The sequence below is a fragment of the Lolium perenne genome, chromosome 2 (assembly GCF_019359855.2).
Source record: "Lolium perenne isolate Kyuss_39 chromosome 2, Kyuss_2.0, whole genome shotgun sequence".
NCBI classification, from domain to species: domain Eukaryota; kingdom Viridiplantae; phylum Streptophyta; class Magnoliopsida; order Poales; family Poaceae; genus Lolium; species Lolium perenne.
This window is the reverse complement of record NC_067245.2, coordinates 303,034,798-303,053,880: the sequence shown is the minus strand read 5'-3', so window position 1 is coordinate 303,053,880 and position 19,083 is coordinate 303,034,798. Positions and strand designations below refer to the sequence as shown.

The 19,083-nt window shown below is 41.9% G+C and overlaps 1 long non-coding RNA gene across 2 annotated transcripts; it reads right to left on the bottom strand.

The window, feature by feature from the left end:
• Positions 1–7,208: 7,208 nt before the first annotated feature.
• LOC127337025 (uncharacterized) lies at positions 7,209–10,967 on the bottom strand. Of its 2 annotated transcripts, none has more exons than XR_007873608.2 (5): positions 9,466–10,967; positions 9,189–9,281; positions 8,641–8,822; positions 8,468–8,562; positions 7,209–7,802 (listed from the first exon to the last, which is right to left on the bottom strand). It is a non-coding gene; the product is annotated as an uncharacterized lncRNA (long non-coding RNA). The 2 variants fall into 2 exon arrangements; XR_007873606.2 differs by having other exon boundaries at positions 8,468–8,542.
• Positions 10,968–19,083: the final 8,116 nt, after the last annotated feature.

Genomic DNA, 19,083 nt, shown 5'->3' with positions numbered 1-19,083 from the left:
ATGCATACATGAAATTTGGAGTGACTAAGTCATACTCCTGCATACATGAAATTTGGAGTGACTAAGTCATACTCCTGCATACAGGAAATTTGGAGTGACTAAGTCATACTCCTGCATACATGAAATTTGGAGTGATTTAGTCATACTCCTGCCTAGGCGTATAATATGAATACTCGTAGTCTTCATAGCCGCCGTCGTTGTACTGGTAGTCGTCGCCTTCTAAGTTGCCGGCGTCGTAAGTCGCTGCTTGTCGTCGGCTCGTCGGGCGGCGCTCGTGGCTCGAATCGAGGGTAGCGCAGCGGGGATATCGCCGGCCGTGATGTAGTCCATGACGCTCTGCGAGTCCGGCCGTACCACCATAGCCGACGGCCGGCCTCGTGGAAGTTTCCGGAGGCGGACCGTCCTCCTCATACAGCGAGCGCCCTCTCACGCCGATTGATGAAGAAGGCGTCCCAAGTATGCTGGTTATCGGGATGCCGGCGGGGATTCATCCGCTGCTCGGCGTGAGGTCGAGGTAGTAGTGGTTCGTGATGGCCGCCCGACGCGCAGTACACTGAGGGACGGGAGTGACCGTAACGCCGCCGGCGATTAGGCTCCGGCCGCGAGACGCGGTAGCCCGGAGGGCAAGGGTAGTTCGAGGCACAAAGCTCCTCCACCTGCTGGTAGGTTAGAGTGGGTGCGGTGGAAGCCATGAGAGAGTGATGAGAGATTGTAGAGATGTGATAATGCTGGCCAAGCCGGGCTACCTATATGTAGTGACAAATGGCAGGAAAAATGGGAGCGGGAAGACAGGAGGCGGGAAGAAAGAGGCGGGGAGAAAGTGGCGGGAAGAAATTGGCGGGAAAAAATTGGCGGGAAGAAAGAGGCCGGAAGAAATTGGCGGGAAACAATTGGCGGGAAGAAAGAGGCGGGAAGACAGGGAAGAAATGGCGGGAAGACGAGGAGGGAAGAGGGGGCCAACGGCCTTTTGAATTGAATTAGTTTTATTTTTATGAATTTTTGATAATTTGTATTTTTAAATTTTTGAATTGAATTAGTTTTATTTTTCTGAATTTTTTGATATATTATTTGTATTTTTAAGATTTTGAATTGAATTAGTTTTATTTTTATGAATTTTTTGATATATTATATGTATTTTAAACATTTTGAATTGAATTAGTTTTATTTTTCTTAATTTTTTGATATATTATTTGTATTTTTAAGATTTTGAATTGAATTAGTTTTATTTTTATGAATTTTTTGATATATTATATGTATTTTAAACATTTTGAATTGAATTAGTTTTATTTTTCTGATTTTTTTGATATATAATTTGTAATTTTCACATTTAGACATGAATTAGTGTTATTTTTCACATTTAGAAAATGAAATAATTTTGAAAAAGGCCTTTAGTCGCGGTTGGCCTGGCCAACCGCGACTAAAGCCTTTTTCCGCGGGAACCGCAAATGGGGAGAAAAAAGGCTTTAGTCGCGGTTGAGGTCACCAACCGCGACTAAAGGGCACCCTTTAGTCGCGGTTGGTGACCCCAACCGCGACTAAAGCCCCACGCCTATAAAAACTCGCGCGCCCGCGCGGTTCAGTTCCATCTTCTTCCTCGAACACGCCGACAGGCTGCGCGCCGATCTCGCCTCCTCCGTCGACTCCTCCGCTGCCCGACTGCTGCGCCGCCACCGTCGACTCCTCCGCTGCCGCCCTCCTGCGCCGCCGAGCTGCTCCTCTGCGGCGGACGCCGCCCCGTACGTCTCTGCCGCGCGCCGCTCTGCTCCTCCGCCGCCGCCCCCGGCCGCCTGCTCCTCGCCACGCCGGCGCCGCTCGCGCGTCGTCACGGCCATCGCCGTGTGTACGCCGCCGCCATCGTTGTCGCGCGCGCCGCCGCCGCCGTTCGGCCCGTGGGCGCCGGCGGCGCGCGCCTCACAGCACGCGTGTTACGAGAGATCGAGAGAGGAGCGCCCCGCGCCGGCGCTTCCTCTCTCTATTTTTTAATTTTTTTACTTAAAAATTGTTCTATGCATATGTAACTTAAAACTATAGTTCTAAACTAATTAAACTTAAATAAAAATAGTTTTTAGTAATTTAATTAAACTTAAATTAAAAATAGTTCTAAATAATTCGACGCCTAGCCGATCGACGCCGCCGCCCCGCCCGCGCCGCCAACGACGACGCGCCGCGCCGCCCGCCGCCCTCTTCTCGCGCCGTCGACGCTCTTCTCGCGCCGACGACGCCATCTCCCGTATGTCGCCGCGCCCCGCCCCTACCGTATACTATCGCGCGCGCGCAGCCGCCGGCGCCGTGTTCTTCCCCACCGCCGCCAGACGCCGCCCTACGCGCCTCCCGCCAGACGCCGCCAGACGCGCCGCCGCCGCCAGACGCCGCCAGACTTTGTATACTAACTAAATTTTGTATACTTAACAAAATCTCGACTTAACAAAATTTTGACATAACAAAAATTTAACTTAACAAAAATTTTACTTAACAAAATTTTGACTTAAGAAAAAATTTACTTAACAAAATTTAGACTTAACAAAATTTTAACTTAACAAAAAATTTAACTTAATTAACAAGAATTATTTTATTTTGGGATCGAGAGGGGGCGGCGAGGGTTATGTGTCCTCGGCACCGCCACCGCCCTCTCGGTCACCGCCACCGGTCTCTCGGTCACGCGCGCGGTCACTGCGTCCCCCCTTTCGCCACCGCCACCGGTCTCTCGGTCACGCGGTCACTGCGTCCCCCCTTTCACCACCGCCACCGGTGATAATGCATATACACAATTAATTTGTTTTGACTACATGTTTTCAGGACTGACATATGGCGGACGATAGAGCTGACCCGATTCTGGACAACTATGATCCGGACGCTGAAGACCATATGTTCGGCATCATAAAAGGCGATATTCTATATGTGCCGACCGGAGAAGAAGAAGATGATATATCTTCTTATCTGAACCTTGAGGGTGAAGATGAAGGGCGCCGTCAGCAAGATGATGCCGAAGAAACATCGATAAACGACGATCTTCAATTGGAAGTAGCAACCACCTCCGGCGCCGAGGTATATATATATACATATTGAGCGTCTGGTGATACAAACTAACTGATTTGAATAAATGTGTGTGTACTAACGCGCGCGACTCTCTTTCTTATTTTAGCCCTCGGCCGGATCGTCGAAAAAATCGAGTACGTCGTCAAAGCGTGGCGCAACCAAGACGATGAAACCAAACGAAACATGCACCATCGAGGTTGTCGATGAAGAAACCGGCAGGCCGCTGGAGCCCAGCAAGAACGCCACCAAGTTTATCAGCCAATGCGGAGCCGTTGTTAGAGACAACGTCTCGATCACCGTCCAGGAGTGGAATGAGCCAAAGAAGGCACGTCTTGGTTTTACTTTTGTCGCTAAGAGAACAAAAAAAGATTGCTTCAACAAGCTTATGGAACATTTCGTTCTACCTCCGGAATACCGCAAATACGATGAGGCGGGTAACAAGATTCAGGAAAACAAGGAGAGGTGCAAGCTAGTCAAACAGTTCGCTCTTTCTAAGATGTCCAACGCATTCCGGAAATACAAGCAAAATCTAGCCCATGACTTTGTCAAGCAGGGCAAGACTCCGGATTTCAAAGGACAATATGAGAAACTGCAACATGATTGGCCAGAATTTGTGAAGCAAAAGAAATCGGAGCAGTTCCTTGAAATGTCGAAAAAAAATAAGGAGAATGCGGCCAAGAAGGAGTACAATCATATTATGGGGCCAGGAGGGTATCGCTTTTGGCAGCCTAGGTGGGAGAAGATGGAGAGCGAGCTGAGGGCGCGAGGAATCCGTCCAGGTACGGAGGGATGGGACCCAAGGGCCAAAAGCTGGTGGTACGGGCATGGGGGATTGCTGAACCCGGAGACATGGGAGTGTGTTTATCAGGGCAAAATAATTACACCCACCCAAAAGCTTATTGAGGCAATGAAGGATGCTCAAGAGGGGAGGATCAAGTTCAACAGAGAGAACGACGCCCTGACAAAAGCCCTCGGGAATCCTGAACACGGAGGACGTGTACGAGGCATGGGGCCCATTTCGTGGAAAGTAGGGTTCCCCCAGAACGATGACCCGTATGGTTACAGAAGCCGTAAGAGAAAGATGGATCGGGATGCGAGATGTTGTGGCGAAGTTGGTAACGGAAATGGATGTGATGAAGAAAACCGTGAGTGTACTAGTCGCCGAAAGAGATGCAGCTCGGGCGCAGCATGAAGATCATCCAATGGATCTCGGAAGCCAGCAGCGGAGAAGAAGCAGCGTGGCTTCCACGGAGGCCTCACCGGCTGGTGCACCGACGATCGAAATTACTGCACCGGAGCCTCTGGTGGTCGAAATTACTGCACCGGAGCCTCCTCGCTACCCCGTGGACGATATAAAGGAGATGAAAGCATGTCATCTGTATTATCCTATCGGGAACATGTCCATGAAGGTAGCCATCGGCAGTGCTTTACCACCTGGAGCACTCCACCACAACAACCCCATTCAAGATGGCTATGCTCGTGTCACGGTGGAGGAGATAGTCCAAGGGTTTGAGGACCTGGACATTGACATTGCTACACCTGAAGGGGTGAAAAGACTTGGAGATGTCAAGCGCCAGTTCATTCTATGGCAGAAGAAATTTATCAAGTTTCCAGGCGAGGCGCCAACAAGTCCACCCCCCTACGGTGGTGGTGGTGGCGGTGGCGGTGGCGGTGGCGGTGACGGTGGCGGTGGCGGTGGTGGTGGTGGTGCTTCACCTACACCTCCTTCACGTCAGCCGACGCCGTCCCCCAATTCACCTCCGGCGGGTAAGCAGACGCCGCCCCCCAGTCCTCGTCCGGCGGGTGATCAGAAGACACCGCCCCCCAATCCACCTCCGGCGAAGAAGCGAGAACGATCCTGGGTTATTAACCCGGACCCTTATGTACCTAGAACCACAAAGATACCAGAGCCATCACTGAAGCCTCTCATCCCGAGGCCTTGGGAACTTAGTGTCGAGGAAAATACAGCAGCCGTGGCTGCTCAGCATGAGAAATGGAAGGAGGACTGCAAGAAGAAAAGAGAGGGCGAGCCCAAGCCAGTATATTCTGACAAGCAAAAGCAGTGGGCTAAGTCATTTTTGAACACACCGTCCCAAGCCGCGAAGAATCGCTCGACGACTATTTACGTGAACTTCGTAGGCAAGCACTCGCGTTCAAGAGGAACCAAGAGTTGGCGGAGAAGAAAGCCTTGGAGGAGGAGGCCGAGAAAAAATTAGAAAGGGGGAAAGAAGTTGCCCAGCTCGGGGAACAAAGTAAACAATCGATCGCCCCGCTCATAGTGCAAGCCGCCGGTCCGGATGCCCCCGATATCATAGCAGCCTGCGGCACATGGATTGACCGTAACGAGTGCCGAGAGAACAAGCGGCCGACTTAGGTATCACTCTTCGTGCAATCGTTAGGCCTTGATGAGGCGCCAATGAAGGACGTAGTATTTACATATGTGAAGAATGGCCCTCTCGTCGAGCCTGCGCGAGAAGAGGATCTACCTCGACAAATGAAAGGTCGCTAAATTGGTACAAGGGTTACATAAAACTTAAAAACGCCAAAGACTATATTTATGCGGAAGTTAGATATGAGCATCACTTCAAACATTACTATATACAAATTCATCGGAGTGAATTGTTCCAATTTGTTCAATCTGCGCGACCTCGACAAATCTATCATCGGTTGCTACGTTCGTAAGTGATTTATTAATTTCTACCCCATCTCGTTCATTGCCTCGCACTATATATATATATATATATATATATATATATATATATATATATATATATATATATATATATATATAGGTCTGCTATTCTCGAACCGGTTCGAGAATAACTATTCTCGAACCACTTGTGAACTTCCCGGTGTTTCCTAGTGAACTTCTTGACGGAACACCAGAATTGCATGTTCGTGCGGACAGTATTTTTATGTTAATTTTTGAACCGCTTAACGAAATGATACATATAATATACCGTTGGATTCATATGGAAATTTCGCAACTTTTTCGTGTTCATTGTTTTCCCAAATTCTATATTATTTAAAACTAATTTTTAATATACAAAACAACGTTTTCGCGGATTTCCCTTTTTTCGTGCAGTTTTGGGGGTTTAATTTTCAAACGGTTTATCAAATTTATGCTTATGATATGGCGTTGGAAAGCTGTTGACTAGGCGCAAATTATTCATGTAGGACGTTTTTCCAAATTCTTTACGGTTTAGGAGCAGATTTGAAAATACGTGATTCCGCTTTCCGATTTTCTCTGTTTTTCGTACTGTTTTTTGGAGCTTATTTTTGATCCACTTGTCGGAATGTTTCAAATGATATTGTGCTGAAAAGATATTGATTAGGCGCAACTTTTTCATGTTGAACTTTTTTCAAAATTCTAAACGGTTTAAGTTTAATTTTAGAAATACACACAAGCGGACATAACACCGACACAAGAACATTTTGAAATAGGCTCATCCAGATTGATTAGATGCGGCATTGCGGTGTGTTGGAGTATTAGTAGAGTTATATTAGTGCTAATTGTACGTAGCTCCGGTCGATTTGCGCAATGAGAGGTCGTACGAAGGATTTCTATGTGTATCATTTCCGCCCAGAAAAATATAGTACATGAGCTACTCGATTATGGAAGTGAACTTCCCGATATCCCGATTGTGAACTTCCGGTCGGGTTATAGAAATTACAAGCATGTTCAAAATGAACTTCCTACATGTTCAAAGTGAACTTCCATAAACTTCACTAGTGGTTTTAGGTGAACTTCACTAGTGTGTATAGTATGATTGAGATGAATTTTCATAGCATTTAAATTGAAGTTCCATTTTTTCTAGAGAAGTGTCATACCAAAATAACATGGGGCAAACTGACATCCCCAAAACATTGTTTGTGAACCTCCCTCTTAAAACGTAGTGAACTAACATGATAAAACAGTGATTTGCACATTTACATGTGTGTACTGAACTCCCCGTATAGAGGAAGAGACAATAGAGCTTCCGGACAAATAGAGGAGTATTGCTCGTAAATGCTGATAATGAAGGAAAACATGAACTCCTTGAAAAAAGGGTTACAAATTTTTTTCTCAAGATACACCTGCACTTCTCGAATGCAAGAAACGAGCTTCTCGAAGTCAAAAAATGAACTTGCAAAGTGTGCTGCACTCGACCAAACTTTGTCAAAACAAAACATTAACACATAGCATGTGTATTAAATTAAAGAATTAAACTCGCACATACACATGGCCTGCTGCACTTTGGAAGTCATATAGCGGGCAGTTCACAAATCATCAGGTCGAAATACACAAGCAGCCACCTTTTGCAGTTCAGAAGTTGGTGTAGTTCAATCTCATGTGCACAGTTTTCACATTACAGGGGATGGAGCTGCACATGCTTGCAGCAGATAGCGATGTGAATTCCCTCGGTGGTGGACACTGAACTCCCTCTGTGGGCGACAGTGACTATCAAACAAGCTAGCTAAGCATGGGTTTATCGAGCTGGATGGCTTCGACGATGCAGCGGGCTAGGAGCTTCAGTGTGTGTACCGGGGCAAACTGCTACTCTGTGGGAAGCAAGCTGTTGTTGCTTGGGAAGTGAACTGTTGCTCCGTATAGCCGCCACAATGCTGGACTCAAGTAGAATCCTCCTGGATTTTTTTAACCCTGTGCTATCCAACTTCCACTAAGGCGTCGTTGAGAAATAATCCACCAACAATCTCCAGCACGTGTGTTGTTGAGTTTTCCTGATTGGTCTAGAGCAAGCAATTATTTACAACTTCCTCACAGCCTGTGAATTTAAAAACAAAGAGTGATTAGTAAGATTTGTTTAGTATTCATGTGCAATAAAATACCTACCAAAATTTCAAGCGAACACTGACGGGAAACAAGCTAGAATAGGCATCAAATTGACAGTAAAAACAAGCAAGAATAAGCATGTGTTTTCTTAATGTGTTCCCCTGTTTCAATTAATATTCCATTAATCTCGCATCTCTCTTCTTCTCAATAATTGCACAGAACAAAAATTACATGTAAGTAGTTGATTACACATTAAAGCTTTGGATTTGAAGTGAACCTCACCGTTAGTGAACTGCTTTAAATAATCATGCAAACTGCTATTTTTAAGTATTTTCAATCAGAGTTAATACAAGTACTGGTGGTCAATAAACCTTCAACTTATACGCGGATAAACTGAACTTCACGGCAATATAAAACCTTACTTCAATAGAGAGAGAAAGTGAACTTCAGCAATAAAATGAACTTGCCCAGAAAATGAACTCACACACATGAGTAAACGAACCTGAGACGGCAATGTTTGCAGGCTAACACGAAGCTATTATGTGCACCGTACAAATGAACTTGCCAGGTTTCGTTTTTTCCATAAGAAACAGAGAACACAAACAGAAAAAAGAGACAGAACAATGTTTCAGAAGTAGAAATCAACAGTTGACAAACCTAAAGATGGAGCTGTAGAGAGCGATGTGAAGCCCGCTGGACTCTCGAGGATACGCGAGTGAACCCCCAGTGTAGCTACATTTATGCACATGAAACTTTACACTATCAAAAATTAATAAAATAATAGTCCATCTAGCAAGAATATCTAAAGTAAAGTAGCAGGAGATGTGAACCTCACGAATTAGGAGAAATGAACTCCACGGATTAGGAAAAGTGAGCTCTTCATCTCCGCACCTTTATTCTTTTTGTGCACTTGTGCTCGGCTGCTTCACGCAATGAAGAGCATGACTTGCAGTGACAATCGTAGGAGCCAGCCGCAAGAACTCATAGCTTGTTGCAATGCTGCTTGTGGGTACTATGATGATAGTTAATTAAGTCATATAAAAAAGCAAACTTCACATATGGAAAAAGGTGCACTACGCCAATCAAGTAATGTGAACTTCAAAAAAGAAATTTCACAGATCTTATTAGCATAAAAATCACAAACTCAAGTGCAGGCTTGTGAAGCTTTGTAGGTTTCAGCTACTTTTGAGATTAGTACTGCTCAATTAGTTGCAAAAAAATGTCAAATTGTTCTGCTTTTTTTCTCTGATATTAATTTGTACAGACTGCTCTGGGCAAAATATAGATCTTTCTTAGTGTTAAGAATGAGTATAACAGCATAGAATAGGGAACAGGAATGGAATCTTGAATGGATATGCATAGTTCACTAGATAATCACCTTAAGTTTTAGCGTTGAAATCCCCATGGAGTATTACCGGATGATCATGACACGTCTTAGATATAGCATAGTAGGCTCAGTCAAGTAGTGGTCCTTACATATAACAAAAAAGGCAGCATAAGGATACTAGTAGACAGTGGTAGATGGTTAAGATCAAACGAAATACTATACAATGCTTTTATACATCAAAACAAGATTGCAGCAATATGCATTTTTTGTTTAAATGAACTTCATTTTATTTGCGGAGTGAACTTCACTTTTACAAAAGTGAACTCACCATTACCATTTTAGCGCCGTAATGGTTGGATCGACATGACATTGCTGCTGGTGTATGTGATGGTGGCCGAGGGTTCTTCGAGGCCTTCCTTAATGGCTGGTAGCCTGGTACTAGGATGAGACCAACAAAAGACTAGTAATAATCAAGAAACTAACATTTGATTGCCTTCAGGTTCGAGCACAGAAACTCGGTAGCAACTTCTTAGAAACTCTGTCACAACTATACCTATTTGTGTCCAGACTACAGGTATGTGCAAGTGCAATGATTTACTTTAACATTCTAAAATTTTACAACACAGAGTGAACTGCCCGGGATGTATGGAGTGCACTTCCCTGATGTATATGATGCACATGAAATGGACTCCCGCAAAATAAAAAGAGTGAACTTGCCATTTTGAACAAAGTGAACTGTGAGTAGATCTGGAGCGAAACCAACTTACGAATTTAAAAAGAAATTTCACAATAAGGTGAATTGGACCAACAGAACTTCCCAAAAATTAAATGCGAACTTCGCAATGGGTTTAACCCAACTCGTTAACCAAATGTAAATATTTTTACTACCTCACATGAAATACTAAACTTGGCGGGAGCAGAAGTAGACTTTCTATGCGGAATAATTATGAACCGAACTTTCTAACAAAATAAATATGAACTTCCAAAAGAAAAACCAACCAGTCTTTTGAAATACACTCCCAAATAAATCAAGTTTTGTTTTACTGAAAGTGGACTGCCCAGAATCAAGTTTATTTTGTCTTGGAAAAGTTCTACCTTTTTGCTCTAGAATTAAATTGTACAGAGAGCTCTGGGCAGCATATAGACCTTTCTTAACGTTAAGAATGAGTATAAACACATAAGAATAGGTACCTCGAATGTAATCCTGAATGCAAGTATAAATTGTTCACTAGTTAATTACCTTAAGTGTAGTGTTGAAATACCCGGAGAGTATTACTAGCACGCTGGAGGTATGGGGGCACAGAGGTAGATCACAGAATGAACTTTTTTATGTCTTATAGAAATGAGTTGGTTTTATTATTTACAAATCCAACTAGAGTTATTTTGTACCGATTGAACTTCAGTTTATTTGCGGAGTGAACTTCAATCTACACTCGTTCAAATTGAATTTTCTGGGGAGTCCACGCCGGCGCTAGTTCACACTAGCGCTCACGGGAGTTTACAGCAGTGGAGGTCTCCCACCGGTGCGGCGATAGAAGGAGAGGCCGGACAGGAAACAAAATGGGGTCTGCCTTCTCCCTCAAATAAAACAACGCCAAAAGCAGTCATGGTTATGCAAAGAAATATATACTCAACTCCAAGAATAACCTAGAGGCAGACTATAACTACAGAAGGAAATCCACAGAAGGAAATGGAAGCTAAATAACTACAGAAAACACATACCTAATAACTTAAACTTGAGCTTGATGGTTAGAACAGCCAAAACGACAAAGCCGTCCATCCAATTTTCGCACCCAGAGTCATGCTCTTTCTTCCAGAACCGGTGCAGCATATCTGAAATGACACTTTCTTTAAGCTTATGCCAAACTCAGCCAAAACAACCAGCCAAACAAGAATAGCAGTATGTATATAACAAACTCTGTAGTGAACCTTGCAGACAAACTCTGTATGAACCTTGCAGACAAGAAAACTTGCATTTTAAATAAAAGCGAACTTCACATTTTGGTGTTTATGTGGACAAGCGAACTTGCATTTTAAATAAAAGCGAACTTCATCTTTTTGTGCATATGTGGACAAGCGAACTTGCATTTTAAATAAAAGCGAACTTCACATTTTTGTGAAGCGAGCGTGCATTTTAAATAAAAACGAACTTGCATTTTAAATAAAAGAGAACTTCACATTTTTGTGCTTATGTGGACAAGCAAGCTTGCATTTTAAATAAAAGCGAACTTGCATTTTTAATGAAAGTGAACTTCACTTTATTGTGCTTATGTGGACAAGCGAGCTTGCATTTTAAATAAAAGCGGACTTGCATTTTAAATAAAAGTGAACTTCACATTTTTCTGCTTATGTGGCGAGCTTGCATTTTAAATAAAAGCTAACTTGCATTTTTTATAAAAGTGAACTTCACTTTTTTACATGTCAACAGCAACGACTTGCAGTACCTGGGCGTCCAGCAGCTTGTCCAACAGCATGGCGTGCTCACGGGACTGTAGCCAAGCAGCGAAACTTTGGAGCCTCATCATTGGAAATATTGACATTTTGATGGGGCCTATGCAAAGAAGATAAAAGAGAACCATCATTTGCTTGTGGAGTGAACTACGACCATTTTAAATCTTATTTTGCTAATTGAACTGCCTCTGCGAATTTAGTGCACTGCTTGAAATAATCAAGCGAACTCATATTTTTAATTAGTCATGAGTGAGTTAGTAATTGTGGGATAGGCAAACTGCCCCAAATCAAATTGGTGAACTACCGATATGAATTTATAAACTGTCCAGAGCATACTCTCCAGAATGAACCAACTTAACTGACCTTTTCTCATGTTTTTATCGACACAAAAATGAACCAACTTTTAATTGTTTTTAGCTGAAACTATAAGACAACCTAAACAAACTCCAAAAACTGGAAATTGAACTAATCTGAGCGATGCGAATTTCTTTTCGTATCGCACTGAACTTCTGTACTGTTTTTTTTTGCTTTCATGAATAAAGATATCCGATTCTCACAGGCATATCAACAAGCAGATAATGAGCAAATGATATACCATTGCACAGGCGATTATGAGCTTGGAGGAGAAGGGCCAGATGTGTATATTTTAACTACCTCTTCCATGAATAAAGTTCTGCTATTTGTGTTCCTAGTATTCAGCAAAGCCAGTAAAACCAGACAAGCACTAGCAGTTCACTGTGGAACGAACTTCGTGAAATCAAAAGACTGAGCTTCTGAAATTATTTATGTGCAGTCTGATCATTCAAACTTTAATCAATCAAAATAATCAATCTAATACACAAGCCATCGACAGTTAAAAATCAGTACACCCCCAACAAAAAATTGTAAAATTAACAAGCATCAAATCCTTTGCCAAGAAAATACTAGTCCAGTGAACTAGCACAAGTAAATCACACAGAGCGTACAGCCCCATCCTAAATGAGAGGCGTGCACCCAACAGAGAAAAACTCTACACCCTACAGAGGAACACGTCTTGCTGCTACTAGCCCTGCAGCACCTCCTCCGGAGACGAACTCCATTAGCAGAGCAGCAGATCACCGTAAATCAGCGGGGTAAAACGAAGAAGGCACGTTCCTCCAATCCATTTCGCACAGACACAACCCAGAGACTAGTAACCAATGGGACAAAAACAACACAAAAAACTATGGGTGCAGCAAAAGAGCAGGTGCGAGGCACGGCAGAGGGAGACGGGACCTTGGGAGAGGAGTCGGATGACGGCCTCGTCGGGGTCCATGCTGCAGTCCCGCAGCGCCGCGTAGATCTCCGCGTCGGGGCGGCTGACGATCTCCTTGAGCCCCTGCACTAGCTACCGCGCGGACGCCGGAACCGGCCCCGCCGCCGCGGACGAGCCCCGCCCTCCCCCTCCGCCCCCGCCGCTCATCCTCGGCGCCCGCGGAACCGCCGCCAAATTAAGCAGTAGCTCCCTCCCACGAGGCGCGTGCGCAAGAGCTGTCGTGGGCCGCCTGGAATCTGGTCTTCCGTCGTGGGCGAGGGAAGCGGGGCACCGACGGTCGCCGGAATCGGTTGGAGAGGGCAGCGGGGCGCCGCCGGTCTACGGGATTGGAGTCGAGGGCAACAGAGTGAGGGATCTGGATGTGGGTTGACCGGTTCAGGGCGGGGGCGTGGACTGGCCAGGTGGAGTGGCCGGTTCGAGAGTAGAAAGCAAAGCGGGAATAGGGTCCGGTTCGGGAGTAGAAGCTAAGCGGGAATAGGGGGTTCGAGAATAGCTATTCTAGAACCCCTCTTAAGGGGGGTTCGAGAATAGTTGGGCTCTATATATATATATATATATATATATATATATATATATATATATATATATATATATATATATTGTCCTAACTATCTTGTTGTGTACGCTATTATGCAGAATGAAGAAGCGGGAAATGCGAATAAGGAACATCCATGATGTTGGGTTCATTGACCCACAAATCGTTAATTCATATGTGTTAGAAAACCACCCCGACGACGTGGAGGAAGACCTGTGGCGGTTTCTTTCAAATCAGGAACTCAAAAGTGATATTCTATTTCCTTACCATTTTGGGTGAGTGTTTCTGTCTTGAGCACAATCTCTTTTGTTTACTCCATGCATGGTATGTGGCTAATCGATGAGTTATGCATGACTGTGCATGTATCGTGTCCGCAGGTTCCACTGGATTCTTATGGTAATTCAATTTCACACCTCCTCAGTTCTCGTCCACGACTCTCTGAATATGGATCCGGCGCTTTGGGCCGACATGGGAAAAATGATGCAAAAGTAATTATTTTCATTCATTTGCGCTCTATCTCGATCGGCCTATTTCGTTCATCATTTCCTAATATCAAGTAACTAATTAATAACTCTCTTGTTCATTTAATTTTCTTTGCCTCGTAGGGTTTGGAGACGGTTCGTAGATACCAAGGTCGGTGAATTAAAAAAAGAGCTACAATTTAAAATGGCAGTGCGGACGACTGGGGATATTCAGCCACCGGGGACCAATCTATGTGGATACTATGTTTATGAGAGGATCCGGAGATACTGCAATGAGCGGGACCAGAAGTGTGAGAACAACATCATGAGGAATAACCTCCGGAAGACGCTTAGTCCAGAAGCTCGCTTCCGACCACTTCAAGAGGAACTAGCTGGATGGTTGGCGAGGGAAGTCATCGATCCTAGAGGAGAACACCATTACGATGACGTAGAACTTCATATGCACTAAATTATGGATGGAAACTTGTTCAAAATTGTATATGGTCATCCGATATTGAATATATATTGTATATTCCTCTTGAATTCTTTTTGGTTCTAATTTCAAATTTGTTTGAAATTGTACATTCATATGCATGTATGTAGTGCCGTAGAATATGTGAAACTCCTTCAAAATTAAAACCCAAAAGAAATAAAACAATACAAATTAAAAAGAAACCAGATTTAGGGGGAGGGGGGCTAAACCCTAAACCCTGCGGAGGCCTTTAGTCGCGGTTGGCCAGAAGAACCGCGACTAAAGGTCCTCCGCCCTGGCGCTCGCCTGCGGCCCACGTGGATGGGCCTTTAGTCGCGGTTCGTAAGGAACCGCGACTAAAGGGGGGGGCCTTTAGTCGCGCTACTTTGGTCGCGGTTGCGCAACCGCGACTAATGGCAGTTGCGAACCGCGACCAAAGCCCCTTTTTCCACCAGTGAAGCAAAAACAAGGGTGTAAAATAAATCTACAGAGGCCAGCCCAAATCTGTTTTGGTCCATTTAAGTTGGGCCGCGATAATAAAAACAAGCAAATCAAAGTGCTTGTCTGTTTGAATCAGGCTGCTATAGCGAACCGGAGCAAATATTATTTCAAAAATAAAATTTACTAAAAAAAGCTTAATTTATCGAGGGCAAAACATGAAATAAAACATAGATAAAATCCTAGGGGGTGGCATGCACGTAGGGGTGACTGGAGTGGAGGTGTTACTTTGTGAAAAGTGAATTTCCTCACCATGAACTTTGTTGGTTGCTGCATTGGCATGATAACATCTTCTGTGTTTGAACGTCGACACTATAAATTCTGACATCATAACTAAAGGGATCATCGGTCGATTTAGTTTCTCTCTTGTCAGGGATCAAGCGTTCAAATCCTTTGATATGCCACTTTTATTAGTCAACTGACCCTAATAAATCCATCTCGAAGTTCCTTCATGAGAGTGGCCGGATGAGTCACATATTAGTTTCCTTTCCTATTTTAAGTTTTCTATAAACCACTGAATCACAACTTAATTTGGCCTAAGATAGTGGAAGCAAAAAACTAAAAAAGTACTTCCTCTGATCCATAATAGGTGTTAAGGATTTAGTATTAAGTTAGTAGTTACTACAACTTTTATACTAAATTTGTGAGACTTATTAACTTAATGCTAAATATCGAACACTTATTATTGATTTGAGTGAGAAGTAATTTAGGTGTTCACAAAATCAAGGACAACAATCACAAACATATTGACGGTGGGACAAGCCCCAACTAGAAATTATTTTGACTCAATCTCCTAGCTAAAGTTGCACTTTGTTATACACACACACACACATACATTCTCCAAATGCACTTTTGGACCCACCACAAAAAATTCAAAATATTAAAAAGGTTCTGAACAAAAATTTGCACGCACATATTGACATTCTATTTGCACACGCAAAACTATTTCGCGAGCAATGGATTTTTTTATTCTGGTCAAAAAAGTTAAAGAAATGTCTCATGAAGAGAGTTTTTAGCACCAAATTTTATCTATTTAGTATGACACAAAAATATAGGTTTTTTGAGAAACGACTTTGCGAGCACATAGAGTGTTGATATGTTCATGCTATATTTTTTTGTTGAATTTTTTAACATTTCAAAATATGTCTACAATTTATTTAAAAAATCAGAAGCATATACACCTGAGTGCAAAACCGCCTTGTCCCAAACACGCACTCTCTTTCCCGTTTTACAATATGTTTAAAATGAAATTATGTGTTAAGAGTTTAAATTGAAATTACACTGAAATCTATGTTGGGTCTAAGAATCGTGAAGATTACAAATAGTATGAGTTATGTGAATATGTTGGTTATGTTGGCGTTTTATATCCCAACTCAAAAGTGTCCTCTACATGTTTACAAGTGGCTCCACTGACTATTCCATTTCTGAATTTGATGTACATCCCAAATGATTTAAAATAGAGTTGAATATGTATGATAACCATATCCAAACATCTCTCGTACAAATCAGTAGCGGATCTAGCTCAACATTCTAAGTTGGCGAGATAGTGTAATTTTTCATATAAATATAATTTTTTTCTGCTATAATATACAGGCTATGTGAAAATCCCATGGTGGTCCATGGACCACCTTGGCCACCCTTTGGATGTGTCAATGCGTACAATGGTCTTTTGGGAATAGGTGCCCCTCCTTGCAGATGTCATAACCGTTTCGGCTCCTTTGAGTGAGACTCATATTACCCATTTAGTGAATCTTTTACTAATATCCTATTTAGGAGTCTTTAAACATGGTTTAGCCCCAATTTAGCATTTTGCTTCTTACGGTTACATAGGATAGTTATGTGGAGCAACACAATATGTTAATATCGGAGGGACTCTTGAACGATTATGTTCATACTTCATTAATCCATATGTACCATTCCTCACTATCATCTTGATAGTTTTAGACCTTGATTATCACCTAACACCATGCCTAATGGACACGTATCAGAAAACAACGGTTGAAACATTTTAAAATGGGTAATCTCCACGAATTTTAACTTGGAGGGGTAATTACTGACAGAAATGCATAACTAGAGAGTAAAAAGGGGGACTTCACTCTTTTATTTTTTGGAATAACTATTTTTGTACTAGTAAAAGCTATGTTGTAGCGGCGGCGGTAGAGAAGCAGCGAGCTAATAAAGCCTAGAAAGGGATTAGGGCATTTTATTAATAGCTAAAGATTCTTTAATACTTATAACATGCTGTGCGAGTTAGCTGCTGCAACTTGCATCCTAATTGTAAAGAGTAGCCAAGGCAAGATTATACAGTTGTTGATATTTCAAACATCGTAGAATGGTGAAGTGCTTGTAACTAAGTTGGTTAATCATAGTGTACAAATCTGCACTTAACATATGTTGGATGCAGATATCATATAGCCATCTCCAAGGTATCGATATATTTAAAGGTACTGAAATAGACACCAATATATTATAGTGTCTATTTATACTTGGTGAGTACTAGAAATAATTTAGTTCATTGAAATGTCCCCACCAAACATTGACAATAACAAACTATTGTGAGCAATATAATTATTTTGTTGTTATTTTATTTTGATTATAAGAGATAAAAATGTTTTGTATCATATGAAATTGAAGTTATTGCATGTGGTTAGCGTTGTTACATATAGTAAATCTTTTATCAATGAAATTAATTTTATATATAGTAAAAGTAATAAAAATAAATAAAAATGTTTAGTATAATTAGACAACAAAAATTAGTATTGACTCCACATCCACATGAGTTCAGGAAACCAAAGGATTGACTTTGTCAGAGTTCAAACTCAAAGATTATGTCAACAAGCAGGCTATTTTTCACATCATCAACAACCTCAAAAAATATTTTCCTACTGGTGTTTGTTCTTTGAGATAGTAAAGTTAATAAATTTAAATAATTAATTGGTAACCACTTATTCTTAATTTATTATCTTTATCTATTGTATATATGACATGCGTCACGATTATGATGAAAAGATATGTCTGCAAAGCTATTTCATTTGTTTTATATATTTTTACATGATTGTTTTTGCATAGTTTATTACAAACTTGGACTCTTTCCCGATGTGATGGATAAAACAAGGACATGGTCCACTTAAATTAATCATTGTCTCCAAGTTTTAAATTGAATTGGTAAACTTAATCTGGTTAAGTTTATTTTGCGGGGATGTTGGAGGATAATGATGACGGCAACATAAGTGGTCGACAAAGAATAATATTTAGGCCTACAGTATATACACAATTTGATGTTCCAATAATCAAGCACATGCAAGTTGATTTTCATTAACACAACAAAATGAATATTTTAGATGTTTTCATGATTCGTGAACAACACAAGTATCTTTAATTATGTTTTTGCTTGTACATGCGTGCAAAACACTAAAATGATAAGATCATGTATTTGAACATTTGTATTTATACCATCGCAAAAATTAAGGTCTCACTAGCACCCGAAGAATTGAACATGCGGTTAACATCTCAAGTTAAATCGGTATGAGAAAGCTAAAGTTAGCACAAGAGAGTCCTTGTGTTAATAATATTATATATTTACTTGAATGTTCCCGTAGTATTGTCGGAATTCAATCATTATGCTTTTAGTACGTAGCAGCCAATTCACCATTGATTGAAGAGGCAAAACTAATGCGGTAATGCCAACTGCTCGAAAGAAATATACCAACAAGTATATTGTTCATTTTATTTTTCATGTCACCAATAGTTACAATTTTCATAATACTTTGCATGCTCAAGTGTTATATGATGCACTAAATTCATATTCTTCTTTGTAGTTTCTTAATAGTTCCAGGATGCAATTTCAAATGGAAGTTTCTATTGAATCCAACGGCATGAGTACTTTTCTTCGGTACTACCTGTCATCTAAACCTGTTTTTCTTTTGGTGCAACAACTCCATTACAGTTACAAATACACGTACTATCAATTGATTAGGATTACATCTAAAAAAATGCTCGTTAAAAAAAATTCATCTAGAAAAATGACGTAGGATTAAGTATTGCACCACGTATTAACTCAATATTTCGAGAGCGGCTGTTAGATGAGCCTGGAATCTGAGCCTTTTTTAGGTTTGGGGTGCCCTCCGGAGCCGCCCACAAGTGGGGGAGCGATTTTTTAGCAAGAGACATGGACACCTCAGCAAAGTTCATCGAAGTTAGATATTCATTTTGCTAAATTGCCTATGTTCATCGAA